The sequence below is a fragment of the Schistocerca serialis genome, chromosome 2 (genome assembly GCF_023864345.2).
Source record: "Schistocerca serialis cubense isolate TAMUIC-IGC-003099 chromosome 2, iqSchSeri2.2, whole genome shotgun sequence".
Classification (NCBI taxonomy): Eukaryota; Metazoa; Arthropoda; class Insecta; order Orthoptera; family Acrididae; genus Schistocerca; species Schistocerca serialis.
The window spans coordinates 5,495,246-5,517,214 of record NC_064639.1 but is presented as its reverse complement, the minus strand read 5'-3'; positions in this window follow the sequence as shown (position 1 = coordinate 5,517,214).

The window sequence follows — 21,969 nt, the reverse complement described above, 5'->3', positions numbered from 1 at the left end:
ATATTTTGAACCATTCCTGTGACACTAGTTATAGATTCCGATGCTTAATTTCAGGATTACTGTATACCACTGACATTCTTAGTGACGATGAAACACAGAAATTGCATCGGAATTAAATACAAAAAGCACAATGCCAACTGAAGTACAAGAATACTGACTCATCTTACTGTCTATGATTTGAACCGTTCCTGTGACACTAGTTATAGATTACGATGCATACCTCCAGGTTTACTGTATCCCTTGGATATTCTGATTGACGATGAAAAAAAGAAATTGCATCGGAATTTAATACAAAAAGCGCATTGCCGACTTTAGTACAAGAAGACTGACTCTTCTTACTGACTATGTTTTGAACCATTCTTGTGACGCTAGTTATAGATTCCGATGCTTCACATCAGGTTTACTGTATCCCTCTGACCTTCCTATTGACGACGAAACACAGAAATTGCATTCGAATTAAATACAAAAGGCACAATGCCGAATTAAGTACAATAATACTGACTCTTCTTACTGTCTATGCTTTGAACCATTCCTGAGACACTAGTTATAGATTCCGATGTTTCACTCCAGGTTTACTGTATCCCTTGGACCATCTTATTGACGATGAAACACAGAAATTGCAATGGAATTAAATACAAAAGGCACAATGCCGACTTAAGTAAAAGACGTCTGACTCTTCTTACTGTCTATGTTTTGAACCATTCCTGTGACACTAGTTATAGATTCCGATGCTTCACTCCAGGTTTACTGTATGCCTTGGACCATCTTATTGACGATGAAACACAGAAATTGCAACAGAATTAAATAGTAAAAGCACAATGATGACTTAAGTACAAGAATACTGACTCATCTTTCTGTCTATGTTTTGAACCGTCCCTGTGACACTAATTATTGATTCCGATGCTTCACTCCAGGTTTACTGTATCCCTTGGACCTTCTTATTGACGATGAAACACAGGAATTGCATGGGAATTAAATACAAAAGCACAATGCCGACTTAAGTCAAAGAAGACTGACTCTTCCTACTGACTATGTTTTGAACCATTCCTGTGACACTAGTTATAGATTCCGATGCTTCACTTCAGATTTACTGTATCCCTCTGACCCTCTTATTGACGAAGAAACACAGAAATTGCATCGGAATTAAATACAAATGGCACAATGCCGAATTGAGTACCAGAAGGTTGACTCTTCTTACTGTCTATGTTTTGAACCATTCCTGTGACACTAGTTATGGACTCTGATGCTTCACTCCAGGTTTACTGTATCCCTTGGACCTTCTTATTGACGATGAAACACAGAAATTGCATCGGAATTAAATTCAAAAGGTACAATGCCGAATGAAGTAAAAAAGTCTGACTCTTCTTATTGTCTATGATTTGAACCATTAATGTGACACTAGTTATAGATTACGATGCTTCACTCCAGGTTTACTGTATCCCTCTGACCTTCTTATTGACGATGAAACACAGAAATTGCATCGGAATTAAATACAAAAGGCACAATGCCGACTTAAGTACAAGAAGACTGACTCTTCTTACTGTCTATGTTTTGAACCATCCGAGTGACACTAGTTATGGATTCCGATGCTTCACTCCAGGTTCACTGTATCCCTTGGACCTTCTTATTGACGATGAAACACAGAAATTGCATCGGAATTAAATACAATAGGCTCAATGCCGACTAAAGTACAAGAAGACTGACTCTTCCTACTGTCTATGTTTTGAACCATTCCTGTGACACTAGTCATACATTCCGATGCTTCACTTCAGGTTTACTGTATCCCTCTTACCTTCGTATTGACTATGAAACACAGAAATTGCATCGGAATTAAATACAAAAGGCACAATACCGACTTAAGTACAAGAAGACTGACTCTTCTTACTGACTATGTTTTTAACCATTCCTGTGACACTAGTCATAGATTCCGATGCTTAACTTCAGGATTACTGTATCCCTCTGACCTTTTTATTGACGATGAAACACAGAAATTGCATCGGCCTTAAATACAAAAGGCACAATGCCGATTTAAGTACAAGAAGACTTACTCTTCTTACTGTCTATGTTTTGAACCATCCCTGTGACACTAGTTATAGATTCCGATGCTTCACTCCCGGTTTACTGTATGCCTTGGACCATCTTATTGACGATGAAACACAGAAATTGTATCAGAATTAAATAGAAAATGCACAATGATGACTTAAGTACAAGAAGACTGACTCTTCTTACTGATTATTTTTTGAACCATTCCTGTGGCGCTAGTTATAGTTTCCGATGCTTCAGTTCAGGTTTACTGTATACCTTGGACTTTCTTATTGACGTTGAAACACAGAAATTGCGTCGGAATTAAATAGAAAAGGCACAATGCCGACTTAAGTACAAGAAGACTGACTCATCTTACTGTCTATGTTTTGAACCATCCCTGTGACACTAGTTATGGACTCCGATGCTTCACTCCAGGTTTACTGTATGCCTTGGACCATCTTATTGACGATGAAACACAGAAATTGCATCGGAATTAAATACAAAAGTCACAATGCCGACTTAAGTACATGTAGACTGACTTTTCCTACTGTCTATGTTTTGAACCATTCCTGTGACACTTGTTATAGATTCCGATGGTTCATTTCTGGTTTACTGTATCCCTTGGTCCTTCTTATTGACGATGAAACACAGAAATTGCATCGGAATTAAATACAAAAGGCACAATGCCGACTTAAGTACAAGAAGACTGACTCTTCCAACTGTCAATGTTTTGAACAATTCCTGTGACACTAGTTATAGATACCGAAGCTTCACTTCAGGTTTACTTTATCCCTCTGACCGTCGTATTGACGAAGAAGCACAGAAATTGCATCGGAATTAAATAGAAAAGGCACAATGCCGAGTTAAGTACTAGAAGACTGACTCTTCCTACTGTCTATGTTTTGAACCACTCCTGTGATATGAGTTATAGATTCCGATGCTTCACTTCAGGTTTACTGTATCCCTTGGACTTTCTTATTGACGATGAAACACAGAAATTGCATCGGAATTAAATACAAAAGGCACAATGCCGACTTAACTACAAGAAGACTGACTCTTCTTACTGACTATGCTTTGAACCATTCCTGTGACTCTAGTTATAGATTCCGATGCTTAACTTCATGAATACTGTATCCCTCTGACCTTCTTAGTGACGATGAAACACAGAAATTGCATCGGAATTAAATACAAAAAGCACAATGCCGACTTAAGTACAAGAAAACTGACTCATCTTACTATCTATGTTTTGAACCGTCCCTGTGACGCTAGTTACAGATTCCGCTGCTTCACTACAGGTTTACTGTATCCCTTGGACCTTCTTATTAACGATGAAACACAGAAATTGCATCGGAATTAAATACAAAAGGGACAATACCGACTTAACTACAAGAAGACTGACTCTTCTTACTGACTGTGATTTGAACCATTCCTGTGACACTAGTCATAGATTCCGATGCTTAACTTCAGGATTTCTGTATCCCTCTGACCTTCTTATTGACGATGAAACACAGAAATTGTATCGGAATTAAATACAAAAGGCACAATGCCGACTTAAGTACAAGAAGACTGACTCTTCCTACTGTCTATGTTTTGAACCATTACTGTGACACTAGTTATAAATTCCGTTCCTTCACTTCAGGTTTACTGTATCCCTTGGACCTTCTTACTGACGATGAAACACAGAAATTGTATCGGAATTAAATACAAAACTCACAATGCCGACTTAAGTACCAGAAGTCTGACTCTTCTTACTGACTATGTTTTGAACCATTCCTGTGACACTAGTTATAAATTCCGTTGCTTCACTTCAGGTTTACTGTATCCCTTGGACCTTCATACTGACGATGAAACACAGAAATTGCATCGGAATTAAATACAACAGGCTCAATGCCGACTAAAGTGCAAGAAGACTGACTCTTCCTACTGTCTATGTTTTGAACCATTCCTGTAACACTAGTCATAGATTCCGATGCTTCACTTCAGGTTTACTGTATTCCTCTTACCTTCGTATTGACTATGAAACACAGAAATTGCATCGGAATTAAATACAAAAGGCAAAATACCGACTTAAGTACAAGAAGACTGACTCTTCTTACTGACTATGTTTTTAACCATTCCTCTGACACTAGTCATAGATTCCGATGCTTAACTTCAGGATTACTGTATCCCTCTGACCTTCTTATTGACGATGAAACACAGAAATTGCATCGGCCTTAAATACAAAAGGCACAATGCCGACTTAAGTACAAGAAGACTTAATCTTCTTACTGACTATGTTTGAACCATTCCTGTGACACTAGTTATAGATTCCGATGCTTCACTCCAGGTTTACTGTATGCCTTGGACCATCTTATTGACGATGAAACACAGAAATTACATCAGAGTTAAATAGAAAATGCATAATGATGACTTAAGTACAAGAAGACTGACTCGTCATACTGATTATTTTTTGAACCATTCCTGTGACGCTAGTTATAGTTTCCGATGCTTCACTTCAGGTTTACTGAATACCTTGGACCTTCTTATTGACGTTGAAACACAGAAATTGCGTCGGAATTAAATAGAAAAGGCACAATGCCGACTTAAGTACAAGAATACTGACTCATCTTACTGTCTATATTTTGAACCATCCCTGTGACACTAGTTATTGATTCCGATGCTTCACTCCAGGTTTACTGTATCCCTTGGACCTTCTTATTGACGATGAAACACAGAAATTGCATCGGAATTAAATACAAAAAGCACAATGCCGACTTAAGTACAAGAAGACTGACTCTTCTTACTGACTATGTTTGAACCTTTCCTGTGACACTAGTCATAGATTCCGATGCTTCACTTCAGGATTACTGTATCCCTCTGACCTTCTTATTGACGATAAAACACAGAAATTGCATCGGAATTAAATGCAAAAGGCACAATGCCGACTTCAGTACATGTGACTGACTTTTCCTACTGTCTATGTTTTGAACCATTCCTGTGACACTTGTTATAGATTCCGATGGTTCATTTCTGGTTTACTGTATCCCTTGGACCTTCTTATTGACGATGAAACACAGAAATTGCATCGGAATTAAATACAAAAGGCACAATGCCGACTTAAGTACAAGAAGACTGACTCTTCCAACTGTCTATGTTTTGAACAATTCCTGTGACACTAGTCATAGATTCCGATGTTTAACTTCAGGATTTCTGTATCCCTCTGACCTTCTTATTGACGATGAAACACAGAAATTGTATCGGAATTAAATACAAAAGGCACAATGCCGACTTAAGTACAAGAAGACTGACTCTTCTTACTGTCTATGTTTTGAACCATTCCTGTGACACTAGTTATAGATTCCGATGCTTCACATCATGTTTACTGTATCCCTCTGACCTTCGTATTGACGATGAAACACAGAAATTGCATCGGAATTTAATACAAAAGGCACAATGCCGACCTAAGTACAAGAAGACTGACTCTTCTTACTGACTATGGTTTGAATCATTCCTGTGACACTAGTCATAGATTCCGATGCTTAACTTCTGGATTACTGTATCCCTTGGACCTTCTTATTGACGATGAAACACAGAAATTGCAACGGAATTAAATACAAAAGGCACAATGCCAACTTAGGTACAAGAAGACTGACTCTTCTTACTGACTATGTTTTGAACCATTCTTGTGACACTAGCTATAGAATCCGATGCTTCACTTCAGGTTTACTGTATCCCTTAAACCTTCTTACTGACGATGAAACACAGATATTGCATCGGAATTAAATACAAAGGCACAATGCCGACTTAAGTACAAGAAGACTGACTCTACTGACTGTCTATGTTTTGAACCGTTCCTGTGACTCTAGTTATAGATTCCGATGCTTCACTTCAGGTTTACTGTATCCCTCTGACCTTCTTATTGACGATGAAACACAGAAATTGCATCGGAATTAAATAGAAAAGGCACAATGCCGACTTAAGTACAAGAAGACTGACTCTTCTTACTGTCTATGTTTTGAATTATTCCTGTGACACTAGTTATAGATTCCGATGCTTCAATTCAGGTCTACTGTATCCCTTGGACCTTCTTATTGACGATGAAACACAGAAATTGCATCGGAATTAAATACAAAAGGCACAATGCCGACTTAAGTACATGTAGATTGACGTTTCCTACTGTCTATATTTTGAACCATTCCTGTGACACTAGTTATAGAATCCGATGGTTTATTTCAGGTTTACTGTATCCCTCTGACCTTCTTAGTGACGATGAAACACAGAAATTGCATCGGAATTAAATACAAAAAGCACAATGCCGACTTAAGAACAAGAATACTGACTCATTTTACTGTCTATGATTTGAACCGTCCCTGTGACACTAGTTATAGATTCCGATGCTTCACTCCAGGTTCACTGTATCCCTTGGACCTTCTTATTGACAATCAAACACAGAAATTGCATCAGAATGAAATAGAAAATGCACAATGATGACTTAAGTAGAAGAAGCCTGACTCTTCTTCCTGACTATGATTTGAACCGGCCCTGTGACAGTAGTTATAGATTCCGATGCTTCACTCCAGGTTTACTGTATCTCTTGGACCTTCTTATTGAAGACGAAACACAGACATTGCATCGGAATTAAATACAAAACTCACAATGTCTACTTAAGTACATGTAGACTGACTTTTCCTACTGTCTATGCTTTGAACCATTCCTGTGACACTACTTTTGGATCCGATGCTTAACTTCAGGATTACTTTAACCCTTGGTCCTTCTTATTGACGAAGAAACACAGAAATTGCATCGGAATTAAATACAAAAGGCACAATGCCGACTTAAGTACAAGAAGACTTACTCTTCTTACTGTCTATGTTTTGAACCATCCCTGTGACACTAGTTAAGGATTCCGATGCTTCACTCCAGGTTAACTGTATCCCTTTGTCCTTCTTATTGACGATGAAACACAGAAATTGCATCGGATTTAAATACAAAAGGCACAATGCCGACTTAAGTACAAGAAGCCTGACTCTTCTTACTGACTATGATTTGAGCCATTCCTGTGACACATAAATTTCGATGATTCACTTCAGGTTTACTGTATCCCTTGGACCTTCTTATTAACGATGAAACACCGAAATTGCATCGGAATTAAATACAAAAGGCACAATACCGACTTAAGTACAAAAAGACTGACTCTTCTTACTGACTATGTTTTGAACTATTCCTGTGACACTAGTCATAGAATCCGATGCTTAACTTCAGGATTACTGTATCCCTCTGACCTTCTTATTGACGATGAAACACAGAAATTGCATCGGAAATAAATACAAAAGGCACAATGCCGACTTAAGTACAAGAAGACTGACTCTTCTTACTGTCTATGTTTTGAACCATCCCTGTGACACTAGTTATAGATTGCGATGCTTCACGCCAGGTTTAGTGTATCCCTTGGACCTCCTTATTGACGATGAAACACACAAATTGTATCGGAATCAAATACAAAACTCACAATGCCGACTTAAGTACCAGAAGTCTGACTCTTCTTACTGACTATGTTTTGAACCATTCCTGTGACACTAGTTATAGACTCCGATGCTTCAGATCAGGTTTACTGTAACCCTCTGACCTTCTTATTGACGATGAAACACAGAAATTGCATCGGAATTAAATACAAAAGGCACAAAGCCGACTTAAGTACAAGAAGACTGACTCTTCTTACTGTCTATGTTTTGAACCATTCCTGTGACACTAGTTATAGATTCCGATGCTTCAATTCAGGTCTACTGTATCCCTTGGAGCTTCTTATTGACGATGAAACACATAAATTTCATCGGAATTAAATTCAAAAGGCACAATGCAGACTTAAGTACAAGAAGACAGACTCTTCTTACTGACTTTGTTTTGAACCATTCCTGTGACACTAGATATAGATTCCGATGCTTCACATCAGGTTTACTGTATCCGTCTGACCATATTAGATACGATGAAACACAGAAATTGCATCGGAATTAAATACAAAAGGCTCAATGCCGACTTATGTACATGTAGATTGACTTATCCTACTGTCTATGATTTGTACCATTCCTGTGACACTAGTTATAGAATCCGATGGTTCATTTCAGGTTTACTGTATCCCTCTGACCTTCTTAGTTACGATGAAACACAGAAATTGCATCGGAATTAAATACAAAAATCACAATGCCGACTTAGGTACAAGAATTCTGACTCATCTTACTGTCTATGATTTGAACCGTCCCTGTGACACTAGTTATAGATTCCGATGGTTCACTCCAGGTTTACTGTATCCCTTGGACCTTCTTATTGACGATGAATCACAGAAATTGTATCGGAATTTAATACAAAACTCACAATGCCGACTTAAGTACCAGAAGTCTGACTCTTCTTACTGAAAATATTTTGAACCATTCCTGTGACACTAGTTATAGATTCCGATGCTTCACATCAGGTTTACTCTATCCCTCTGACCTTCTTATTGACGATGAAACACAGAATTTGCATCGGAATTAAATACAAAAGGCACAATGCCGACTTAAGTACAAGAAGACTGACTCTTCTTACTGACTTAGCTTTGAACCATTCCTGTGACACTAGTTATAAATTCCGATGCTACACTCCAGGTTTACTGTATCCCTTGGACCTTCTTATTGACGATGAACCACAGAAATTGCATCGGAATTAAATACAAATGGCACAATGCCGACTAATGTACAAGAAGACTGACTCTTCTTACAGTCTATGTTTTGAACCATTCCTGTGACACTAGTTATAGATTCCGGTGCTTCACGCCAGGTTTACTGTATCCCTTGGACCTTCTTATTGACGATGAAACACAGAAATTGCATCAGAATTAAATAGAAAAGGCACAATGCCGACTAAAGTACAAGAAGACTGACGCTTCTTACTGACTGTGTTTTGAACCATTGCTGTGACACTAGTTATAGATTCCGATGCTTCACTTCAGGTTTACTGTATCCCTTGGACCTTCTTATTGACGATGAAACACAGATATTGCATCGGAATTAAATAGAAAAGGAACAATGCCGACTTAAGTACAAGAAGACTGACTCTTCTTACTGTTTATGTTTTGAACCATTCCTGTGACACAAGTTATAGATTCCGATGCTTCACTCCAGGTTTACTGTATCCCTTGGACCATCTTATTGACGATGAAACACAGAAATTGCATCAGAATTAAATAGAAAAGGCACAATGCCGACTTAAGTACAAGAAGACTGACGCTCCTTACTGACTATGTTTTGAACCATCCCTGTGACACTAGTTATAGATTCCGATGCTTCACTTCAGGTTTACTATATCCCTTAAACGTTCTTATTGACGATGAAACACAGACATTGCATCGGATTTAAATAGAGAAGGCACAATGCCGACTTAAGTACAAGATGACTGACTCTTCTTACTGTCTATGTTTTGAACCATTCCTGTGACTGTAGTTATAGAATCCGATGCTTCACTACAGGTTTACTGTATCCCTCTGACCTTCTTATTGACGATGAAACACAGAAATTGCATCGGAATTAAATACAAGAGGCACAATGTCGACTTAAGTACAAGAAGACTGACTCTTCTTACGTTCTATGATTTGAACCATTCCTATGACACTAGTTATAGATTCCGAAGCTTCAATTCAGGTCTACTGTATCCCTTGGACCTTCTTATTGACCATGGGACACAGAAATTACATCGGAATTAAATACAAAATGAACGATGCCGACTTAAGTTCAAGAAGACTGCCTCTTCCTACTGTCTACGTTTAAAACCATTCCTGTGACACTAGTTATAGATTCCGATGCTTCACTCCAGGTTTACTGTATCCCTTGTACCTTCTTATTGACGATGAAACACAGAAATTGCATCGGAATTAAATACAAAAGTAACATTGCCGACTTAAGTACAAGAAGACTGACTCTTCTTACTGACTGTGACTTGAACCGTTCCTGTGATACTAGTTGTAGATTCCGATGCTTCACTTCAGGTTTACTGTATCCCTTGGACCTTCTTATTGACGATGAATCTCAGAAATTGCATCGGAATAAAATACAAAAGGCACAATGCCGACTTAAGTACAAGAAGACTGACTCTTCCTACTGTCAATGCTTTGAACCATTCCTGTGACACTAGTAATACATTCCGATGCTTCACTTCAGTTTTACTGTATCCCTCTGATCTTCTTATTGACGATGAAACACAGAAATTGCATCGGAATTAAATACAAAAGGCACAAGTCCGACTTAAGTACAAGAAGATTGACTCTTCTTACTGTCTATGTTTTGAACCATTCCTGTGACACTAGTTATAGATTCCGATGCTTTACTCCAGGTTTAATGTATCCCTTGGACCTTCTTATTGACGATGAAACACAGAAATTGCATCAGAATTAAATAGAAAATGCTTAATGATGACTTAAGTACAAGAAGCCTGACTCTTCTTCATGACTATGATTTGAACCGTCCCTGTGACACTAGTTATAGATTCCAATGCTTCACTCCAGGTTTACTGTATCTCTTGGACCTTCTTATTGAAGATGAAACACAGAAATTGCATCGGAATTAAATACAAAAGGCACAATGCCAACATTAGTACAAGAAGACTGACTCTTCTTTCTGACTATGTTTTGAACCATTCCTGTGACACTAGTTATAGATTCCGATGCTTCACTTCAGGTTTACTGTATCCCTCTGACCTTCTTATTGACGATGAAACACAGAAATTGCATCGGAATTAAATACAAAAAGCGCAATGCCGAATAAAGTACAAGAAGACTGACTCTTTTTCCTGTCTACGTTTTGAACCATTCCTGTGACACTAGTTATAGACTCCGATGCTTCACTCCAGGTTTACTGTTTCCCTTGGACCTTCTTATTGACGATGAAACACAGAATTTGCATCGGATTTAAATACAAAAGGCACAATGCAGACTTAAGTACAAGAAGACTGACTCTTCTAACTGATTATGATTTGAGCCATTCCTGTGACACTTAAATTCCGAGGATTCACTTCAGGTTTACTGTATCCCTTGGACCTTCTTATTGACGATGAAACACAAAAATTGCATCGGAATTAAATACAAAAGGCACAATGCAGAATTAAGTACAAGAAGACTGAATCTTCTTACTGTCTATGTTTTGAACCATTCCTGTGACACTAGTTATAAATTCCGATGCTTCACTTCAGGTTTACTATATCCCTTAAACCTTCTTATTGACGATGAAACACAGATATTGCATCGGAATTAAATAGAAAAGGCACAATGCCGACTTCTACATCTACATCTACATCTACTCCGCAAGCCACCCAACGGTGTGTGGCGGAGGGCACTTTACGTGCCACTGTCATTACCTCCCTTTCCTGTTCCAGTCGCGTATGGTTCGCGGGAAGAACGACTGTCTGAAAGCCTCTGTGCGCGCTCTAATCTCTCTAATTTTACACTCGTGATCTCCTCGGGAGGTATAAGTAGGGGGAAGCAATATATTCGATACCTCATCCAGAAACGCACCCTCTCGAAACCTGGAGAGCAAGCTACACCGCGATGCAGAGCGCCTCTCTTGCAGAGTCTGCCACTTGAGTTTATTAAACATCTCCGTAACGCTATCACGGTTACCAAATAACCCGGTGACAAAACGCGCCGCTCTTCTTTGGATCTTCTCTATCTCCTCCGTCAACCCGACCTGGTACGGATCCCACACTGATGAGCAATACTCAAGTATAGGTCGAACGAGTGTTTTGTAAGCCACCTCCTTTGTTGATGGACTACATTTTCTAAGCACTCTCCCAATGAATCTCAACCTGGTACCCGCCTTACCAACAATTAATTTTATATGATCATTCCACTTCAAATCGTTCCGTACGTACACTCCCAGATATTTTACAGAAGTAACTGCTACCAATGTTTGTCCCGCTATCATATAATCATACAATAAGGGATTCTTCTTTCTATGTATTCGCAATACATTACATTTGTCTATGTTAAGGGTCAGTTGCCACTCCCTGCACCAAGTGCCTATCCGCTGCAGATCTTCCTGTATTTCGCTACAATATTCTAATGCAGCAACTTCTCTGTATACTACAGCATCATCCGCGAAAAGCCGCATGGAACTTCCGACACTATCTACTAGGTCATTTATATATATTGTGAAAAGCTATGGTCCCATAACACTCCCCTGTGGTACGCCAGAGGTTACTTTAACGTCTGTAGACTTCTCTCCATTGATAACAACATGCTGTGTTCTGTTTACTAAAAACTCTTCAATCCAGCCACACAGCTGGTCTGATATTCCGTAGGCTCTTACTTTGTTTATCAGGCGACAGTGCGGAACTGTATCGAACGCCTTCCGGAAGTCAAGAAAAATAGCATCTACCTGGGAGCCTGTATCTAATATTTTCTGGGTCTCATGAACAATTAAGGCGAGTTGGGTCTCACACGATCGCTGTTTCCGGAATCCATGTTGATTCCTACATAGTAGATTCTGGGTTTTGCAGAAATGACATGATACGCGAGCAAAAAACATGTTCTAAAATTCTACAAGAGATCGACGTAAGAGATATAGGTATATAGTTTTGCGCATCTGCTTGACTCAAGTACAAGAAGGCTGACTCTTCTTACTGTCTATGTTTTGAACCATTCCTGTGACTCTAGTTATAGATTCCGATGCTTCACTTCAGGTTTACTGTATCCCTCTGACCTTCTTACTGACGATGAAACACAGAAATTGCATCGGAATTAAATACAAAAGGCACAATGCCGACTTAAGTACAAGAAGACTGACTCTTCTTACGTTCTATGTTTAGAACCAATCCTATGACACTAGTTATAGATTCCGATGCTTCAATTCAGGTCTACTGTATCCCTTGGACCTTCTTATTGACCATGAAACACAGAAATTACATCGGAATTAAATACAAAATGCACAATGCCGACTTAAGTACAAGAAGACTGACTCTTCCTACTGTCTATGTTTAAAACCATTCCTGTGACACTAGTTATAGATTCCGATGCTTCACTCCAGGTTTACTGTATCCCTTGGACCTTGTTATTGACGATGAAACACAGAAATTGCATCTGAATTAAACACAAAAGGGACAATGCCGACTTAAGTACAAAAAGACTGACTATTCTTACCGGCTATGATTTGAACCATTCCTGTGACACTAGTTATAGATTCCGATGCTTCACTTCAGGTATACTGTATCCCTCTGACCTTCTTATTGACGATAAACACAGATATTGCATCGGAATTAAATACAAAAGGCACAATGCCGACTTCAGTACAAGAAGACTGATTTTTTTTACTGACTATGTTTTGAACCATTCCTGTGACACTAGTTATAGATTCGGATGCTTCACTTCAGGTTTACTGTATCCCTCTGACATTCATATTGACGATAAACACAGAAATTGCATCGGAATAAAATAGAAAAGGCACAATGCCGACTTAAGTACAAGACGACTGACTTTTCTTACTGTCTATGTTTTGAACCGTTCCTGTGACACTAGTTGTAGATTCCGATGCTTCACTTCAGGTTTACTGTATCATTTGGACCATCTTATTGACGATGAAACACAGAAATTGCATCGGAGTTAAATACAAAATGCACAATGCCGACTTAAGTACAAGAAGACTGACTCTTCTTACTGACTATGCTTTGAACCATTCCTGTGACACTAGTTATAGATCCCGATGCTTCACTTCAGGTTTACTGTATCCCTCTGACCTTCTTGTTGACGAGGAAACACAGAAATTGCATCGGAATTAAATAGGTACGCCACAGTGCCTACTTAAGTACGAGAAGACTGACTCTTCTTACTGGCTTTGATTTGAACCATTCCTGCGACACTAGTTATAGATTCCGATGCTTGACTTCGGTTTTACTGTATCCCTTGGACCTTCTTATTGACGATGAAACACAGAAATTGCATCGGAATTAAATACAAAAGGCAAAATGCCGACTTCAGTACAAGAACACTGACCCTTCCTACAGTCTATGTTTTGAACCATTCCTGTGACACTAGTTATAGCTTCCGATGCTTCACTTAAGGTTTACTGTATCCCTTGGACCCTCTTATTGACGACGAAACACAGAAATTGCATCGGATTTAAAAACAAAAGGCACAATACCGACTTAATTACAAGAAGACGGACTCTTTTTACTGACTATGCTTTGAACCATTTCTGTGACACTAGTTATAGATTCCGATGCTTCACTTCAGGTTTACTGTATCCCTTGGACCTTCTTATTGACGATGAAACAAAGAAATTGCATCGGAATTAAATACAAAAGGCACAATGCCGACTTAAGTATAGGAAGACTGACCCTTCCTACTGTCAATGTTTTGAACCATTCCTGTGACACTTGTTATAGATTCCGATGCTTCACTTCAGGTTTACTATATCCCTCTGATCTTCTTATTGACGATGAAACACAGAAATTGCATCGAAAATAAATACAAAAGGAACAATGCCGACTTAAGTACAAGAAGACTGACTCCTCTTACTGTCTATGTTTTGAAGCATTCTTGTGACACTAGTTATAGATTCCGATGCTTCACTTCAGGTATACTGTATCCCTCTGACCTTCTTATTGACGATGAAACACAGAAATTGCATCGGAATTAAATACAAAAGGCACAATGCCGACTTCAGTACAAGAAGACTGATTTTTTTTACTGACTATGTTTTGAACCATTCCTGTGACACTAGTTATAGATTCGGATGCTTCACTTCAGGTTTACTGTATCCCTCTGACCTTTTTATTGACGATAAACACAGAAATTGCATCGGAATAAAATAGAAAAGGCACAATGCTGACTTAAGTACAAGAAGACTGACCATTCTTTCAGTCTATGTTTTGAACCATTCCTGTGACACTAGTTATAGATTCCGATGCTTAACTTCAGGATTACTGTATCCCTTGGACCTTCTTATTGACGATGAAACACAGAAATTGCATCGGAATAAATACAAAAGGCACAATGCCGACTTAAGCACAAGAAGACTGACTCTTCTTGCTGTCTATGTTTTGAACCATCCCTGTGACACTAGTTATAGATTCCGATGCTTCACTCCAGGTTAACTGTATCCCTTGGTCCTTCTTATTGACGATGAAACACAGAAATTGCATCGGATTTAAATACAAAAGGCACAATGCCGACTTAAGTACAAGAAGACTGACTCTTTTTACTGATTATGATTTGAGCCATTCCTGTGACACTTAAATTCCGATGATTCACTTCAGGTTTACTGTATCCCTTGGACCTTCTTATTGACGATGAAACACAAAAATTGCATCGGAATTAAATACAAAAGGCACAATGCCGACTTAAGTACAAGAAGACTGACTCTTCTTACTGTTTATGTTTTGAACCATTCCTGTGACACTAGTTTTGGATTCCGATGCATCACTACAGGTTTACTGTTTCCCTTGGACCTTCTTATTGACGATGAAACACAGAAATTGCATCGAAATTAAATAGAAAAGGCACAATGCCAACTAAAGTACAAGAAGACTGACTCTTCTTTCAGTCTATGATTTGAACCATTCCGGTGACACAAGTTATAGATTCCGGTGCTTCACTCCAGGTTTACTGTATCCCTTGGACCTTCTTGTTGACGATGAAACACAGAAATTGCATCAGAATTAAATAGAAAAGGCACAATGCCGACTTAAGTACAAGAAGACTGACGCTCCTTGCTTACTATGTTTTGAACCATTCCTGTGACACTAGTTATAGATTCCGATGCTTCACTTCAGGTTTACTATATCCCTTAAACCTTCTTATTGACGATGAAACACAGAAATTGCATCGGAATTAAATAGAAAAGGCACAATGCCGACTTCTACATCTACATCTACATTGATACTCCGCAAGCCACCCAACGGTGTGTGGCGGAGGGCACTTTACGTGCCACTGTCATTACCTCCCTTTCCTGTTCCAGTCGCGGGTGGTTCGCGGGAAGAACGACTGTCTGATAGCCTCCGTGCGCGCTCTAATCTCTCTAATTTTACACTCGTGATCTCCTCGGGAGGTATAAGTAGGGGGAAGCAATATATTCGATACCTCATCCAGAAACGCACCCTCTCGAAACCTGGCGAGCAAGCTACACCGCGATGCAGAGCGCCTCTCTTGCAGAGTCTGCCACTTGAGTTTATTAAACATCTCCGTAACGCTATCACGGTTACCAAATAACCCGGTGACAAAACGCGCTGCTCTTCTTTGGATCTTCTCTATCTCCTCCGTCAACCCGACCTGGTACGGATCCCACACTGATGAGCAATACTCAAGTATAGGTCGAACGAGTGTTTTGTAAGCCACCTCCTTTGTTGATGGACTACATTTTCTAAGCACTCTCCCAATGAATCTCAACCTGGTACCCGCCTTACCAACAATTAATTTTATATGATCATTCCACTTCAAATCGTTCCGTACGCACACTCCCAGATATTTTACAGAAGTAACTGCTACCAATGTTTGTCCCGCTATCATATAATCATACAATAAAGGATCCTTCTTTCTATGTATTCGCAATACATTACATTTGTCTATGTTAAGGGTCAGTTGCCACTCCTTGCACCAAGTGCCTATCCGCTGCAGATCTTCCTGTATTTCGCTACGATTTTCTAATGCAGCAACTTCTCTGTATACTACAGCATCATCCGCGAAAAGCCGCATGGAACTTCCGACACTATCTACTAGGTCATTTATATATATTGTGAAAAGCAATGGTCCCATAACACTCCCCTGTGGCACGCCAGAGGTTACTTTAACGTCTGTAGACGTCTCTCCATTGATAACAACATGCTGTGTTCTGTTTGCAAAAAACACTTCAATCCAGCCACGCAGCTGGTCTGATATTCCGTAGGCTCTTACTTTGTTTATCAGGCGACAGTGCGGAACTGTATCGAACACCTTCCGGAAGTCAAGAAAAACAGCATCTACCAGGGAGCCTGTATCTAATATTTTCTGGGTCTCATGAACAAATAAGGCGAGTTGGGTCTCACACGATCGCTGTTTCCGGAATCCATGTTGATTCCTACATAGTAGATTCTGGGTTTCCAGAAATGACATGATACGCGAGCAAAAAACATGTTCTAAAATTCTACAAGAGATCGACGTAAGAGATATAGGTCTATAGTTTTGCGCATCTGCTCGACTTAAGTACAAGAAGGCTGACTCTTCTTACTGTCTATGTTTTGAACCATTCCTGTGACTCTAGTTATAGATTCCGAAGCTTCACTTCAGGTTAACTGTATCCCTCTGACCTTCTTATTGACGATGAAACACAGAAATTGCATCGGAATTAAACACAAAAGGCACAATGCCGACTTAAGTACAAGAAGACTGACTCTTCTTACGTTCTATGTTTTGAACCAATCCTATGACACTAGTTATAGATTCCGATGCTTCAATTCAGGTCTACTGTATCCCTTGGACCTTCTTATTGACCATGAAACACAGAAATTACATCGGAATTAAATACAAAATGCACAATGCCGACTTAAGTACAAGAAGACTGACTCTTCCTACTGTCTATGTTTAAAACCATTCCTGTGACACAAGTTATAGATTCCGATGCTTCACTCCAGGTTTACTGTATCCCTTGGACTTTCTTATTGACGATGAAACACAGAAATTGCATCTGAATTAAACACAAAAGGCACAATGCCGACTTAAGTACAAGACGACTGACTTTTCTTACTGTCTATGTTTTGAACCGTTCCTGTGACACTAGTTGTAGATTCCGATGCTTCACTTCAGGTTTACTGTATCATTTGGACCTTCTTATTGACGATGAAACACAGAAATTGCGTCGGAGTTAAATACAAAAGGCACAATGCCGACTTAAGTACAAGAAGACTGACTCTTCTTACTGACTATGCTTTGAACCATTCCTGTGACACTAGTTATAGATCCCGATGCTTCACTTCAGGTTTACTGTATCCCTCTGACCTTCTTATTGACGAGGAAACACAGAAATTGCATCGGAATTAAATAGATACGCCACAGTGCCTACTTAAGTACGAGAAGACTGACTCTTCTTACAGGCTATGTTTTGAACCATTCCTGTGACACTAGTTATAGATTCCGATGCTTGACTTCGGTTCTACTGTATCCCTTGGACCTTCTTATTCACGATGAAACACAGAAATTGCATCGGAATTAAATACAAAAGGCAAAATGCCGACTTAAGTACAAGAAGACTGAGCCTTCTTACAGTCTATGTTTTGAACCATTCCTGTGACACTAGTTATAGATTCCGATGCTTAACTTCAGTTTTACTGTACCCCTTGGACCTTCTAATTGACGATGAAACACAGAAATTAGATCGTAATTAAATAGAAAACGCACAATTCCGACTTAAGTACATGAAGACTGATTCTTCTTACTGCCTATGTTTTGAACCATTCCTGTGACACTAGTTATAGCTTCCGATGCTTCACTTCAGGTTTACTGTATCCCTTGGACCCTCTTATTGACGACGAAACACAGAAATTGCATCGGATTTAAATACAAAATGCACAATACCGACTTAAGTACAAGAAGACTGACTCTTCTTACTGTCTATGTTTTGAACCATTCCTGTGACACTAGTTATAGATTCCGATGGTTCACTTCAGGTTTACTGTATCCCTCTGCCCTTCTTATTGACGATGAAACACAGAAATTGCATCGGAATTAAATACAAAAGGCACAATGTCGACTTCAGTACAAGAAGACTGATTTTTTTTACTGACTATGTTTTGAACCATTCCTGTGACACTAGTTATAGATTCGGATGCTTCACTTCAGGTTTACTGTATCCCTCTGACCTTTTTATTGACGATAAACACAGAAATTGCATCGGAATAAAATAGAAAAGGCACAATGCCGACTTAAGTACAAGAAGACTGACCATTCTTTCAGTCTATGTTTTGAACCATTCCTGTGACACTAGTTATAGATTCCGTTGCTTAACTTCAGGTTTACTGTATCCCTTGGACCTTCTTATTGTCGATGAAACACAGAAATTGCATCGGAATTATATACAATAGGAACAATGTCGACTTAAGTACAAGTAGACTGACTCTTCCCACTGTCTATGCTTTGAACTATTCCTGTGACACTAGTTTTAGATTCCGATGCTTAACTTCAGGATTACTGTATCCCTTGGACCTTCTTATTGACGATGAAACACAGAAATTGCATCGGATTTAAATACAAAAGACACAATGCCGACTTAAGTACAAGAAGACTGACTCTTCTTACTGATTATGATTTGAGCCATTCCTGTGACACTTAAATTCCGAGGATTCACTTCAGGTTTACTGTATCCCTTGGACCTTCTTATTGACGATGAAACACAAAAATTGCATCGGAATTAAATACAAAAGGCACAATGCAGAATTAAGTACAAGAAGACTGAATCTTCTTACTGTCTATGTTTTGAACCATTCCTGTGACACTAGTTATAAATTCCGATGCTACACTCCAGGTTTACTGTATCCCTTGGACCTTCTTATTGACGATGAAACTCAGAAATTTCATCGGAATTAAATACAAAAGGCACAATGCCGACTAAAGTACATGAAGACTGACTCTTCTTACAGTGTATGTTTTGAACCATTCCTGTGACACTAGTTATAGATTCCGGTGCTTCACTCCAGGTTTACTGTATCCCTTGGACCTTCTTATTGACGATGAAACACAGATATTGCATCCTAATTAAATAGAATAGGAACAATGCCGACTTAAGTACAAGAAGACTGACTCTTCTTACTGTTTATGTTTTGAACCATTCCTGTGACACTAGTTTTGGAATCCGATGCATCACTTCAAGTTTACTGTTTCCCTTGGACCTTCTTATTGACGATGAAACACAGAAATTGCATCGGAATGAAATAGAAAAGGCACAATGCCAACTAAAGTACAAGAAGACTTACTCTTCTTTCAGTCTATGATTTGAACCATTCCGGTGACACAAGTTATAGATTCCGATGCTTCACTCCAGGTTTACTGTATCCCTTGGACCTTCTTATTGACGATGAAACACAGAAATTGCATCAGAATTAAATAGAAAAGGCACAATGCCGACTTAAGTACAAGAAGACTGACGCTCCTTGCTGACTATGTTTTGAACCATTCCTGTGACACTAGTTATAGATTCCGATGCTTCACTTCAGGTTTACTATATCCCTTAAACCTTCTTATTGACGATGAAACACAGAAATTGCATCGGAATTAAATAGAAAAGGCACAATGCCGACTTCTACATCTACATCTACATTGATACTCCGCAAGCCACCCAACGGTGTGTGGCGGAGGGCACTTTACGTGCCACTGTCATTACCTCCATTTCCTGTTCCTGTCGCGTATGGTTCGCGGGAAGAACGACTGTCTGAAAGCCTCCGTGCGCGCTCTAATCCCTCTAATTTTACACTCGTGATCTCCTCGGGAGGTATAAGTAGGTGGAAGCAATATATTCGATACCTCATCCAGAAACGCACCCTCTCGAAACCTGGCGAGCAAGCTACACCGCGATGCAGAGCGCCTCTCTTGCAGAGTCTGCCACTTGAGTTTATTAAACATCTCCGTAACGCTATCACGGTTACCAAATAACCCGGTGACAAAACGCGCTGCTCTTCTTTGGATCTTCTCTATCTCCTCCGTCAACCCGACCTGGTACGGATCCCACACTGATGAGCAATACTCAAGTATAGGTCGAACGAGTGTTTTGTAAGCCACCTCCTTTGTTGATGGACTACATTTTCTAAGCACTCTCCCAATGAATCTCAACCTGGTACCCGCCTTACCAACAATTAATTTTATATGATCATTCCACTTCAAATCGTTCCGTACGCACACTCCCAGATATTTTACAGAAGTAACTGCTACCAATGTTTGTCCCGCTATCATATAATCATACAATAAAGGATCCTTCTTTCTATGTATTCGCAATACATTACATTTGTCTATGTTAAGGGTCAGTTGCCACTCCTTGCACCAAGTGCCTATCCGCTGCAGATCTTCCTGTATTTCGCTACGATTTTCTAATGCAGCAACTTCTCTGTATACTACAGCATCATCCGCGAAAAGCCGCATGGAACTTCCGACACTATCTACTAGGTCATTTATATATATTGTGAAAAGCAATGGTCCCATAACACTCCCCTGTGGCACGCCAGAGGTTACTTTAACGTCTGTAGACGTCTCTCCATTGATAACAACATGCTGTGTTCTGTTTGCAAAAAACACTTCAATCCAGCCACACAGCTGGTCTGATATTCCGTAGGCTCTTACTTTGTTTATCAGGCGACAGTGCGGAACTGTATCGAACACCTTCCGGAAGTCAAGAAAAACAGCATCTACCAGGGAGCCTGTATCTAATATTTTCTGGGTCTCATGAACAAATAAGGCGAGTTGGGTCTCACACGATCGCTGTTTCCGGAATCCATGTTGATTCCTACATAGTAGATTCTGGGTTTCCAGAAATGACATGATACGCGAGCAAAAAACATGTTCTAAAATTCTACAAGAGATCGACGTAAGAGATATAGGTCTATAGTTTTGCGCATCTGCTCGACTTAAGTACAAGAAGGCTGACTCTTCTTACTGTCTATGTTTTGAACCATTCCTGTGACTCTAGTTATAGATTCCGAAGCTTCACTTCAGGTTTACTGTATCCCTCTGACCTTCTTATTGACGATGAAACACAGAAATTGCATCGGAATTAAACACAAAAGGCACAATGCCGACTTAAGTACAAGAAGACTGACTCTTCTTACGTTCTATATTTTGAACCAATCCTATGACACTAGTTATAGATTCCGATGCTTCAATTCAGGTCTACTGTATCCCTTGGACCTTCTTATTGACCATGAAACACAGAAATTACATCGGAATTAAATACAAAATGCACAATGCCGACTTAAGTACAAGAAGACTGACTCTTC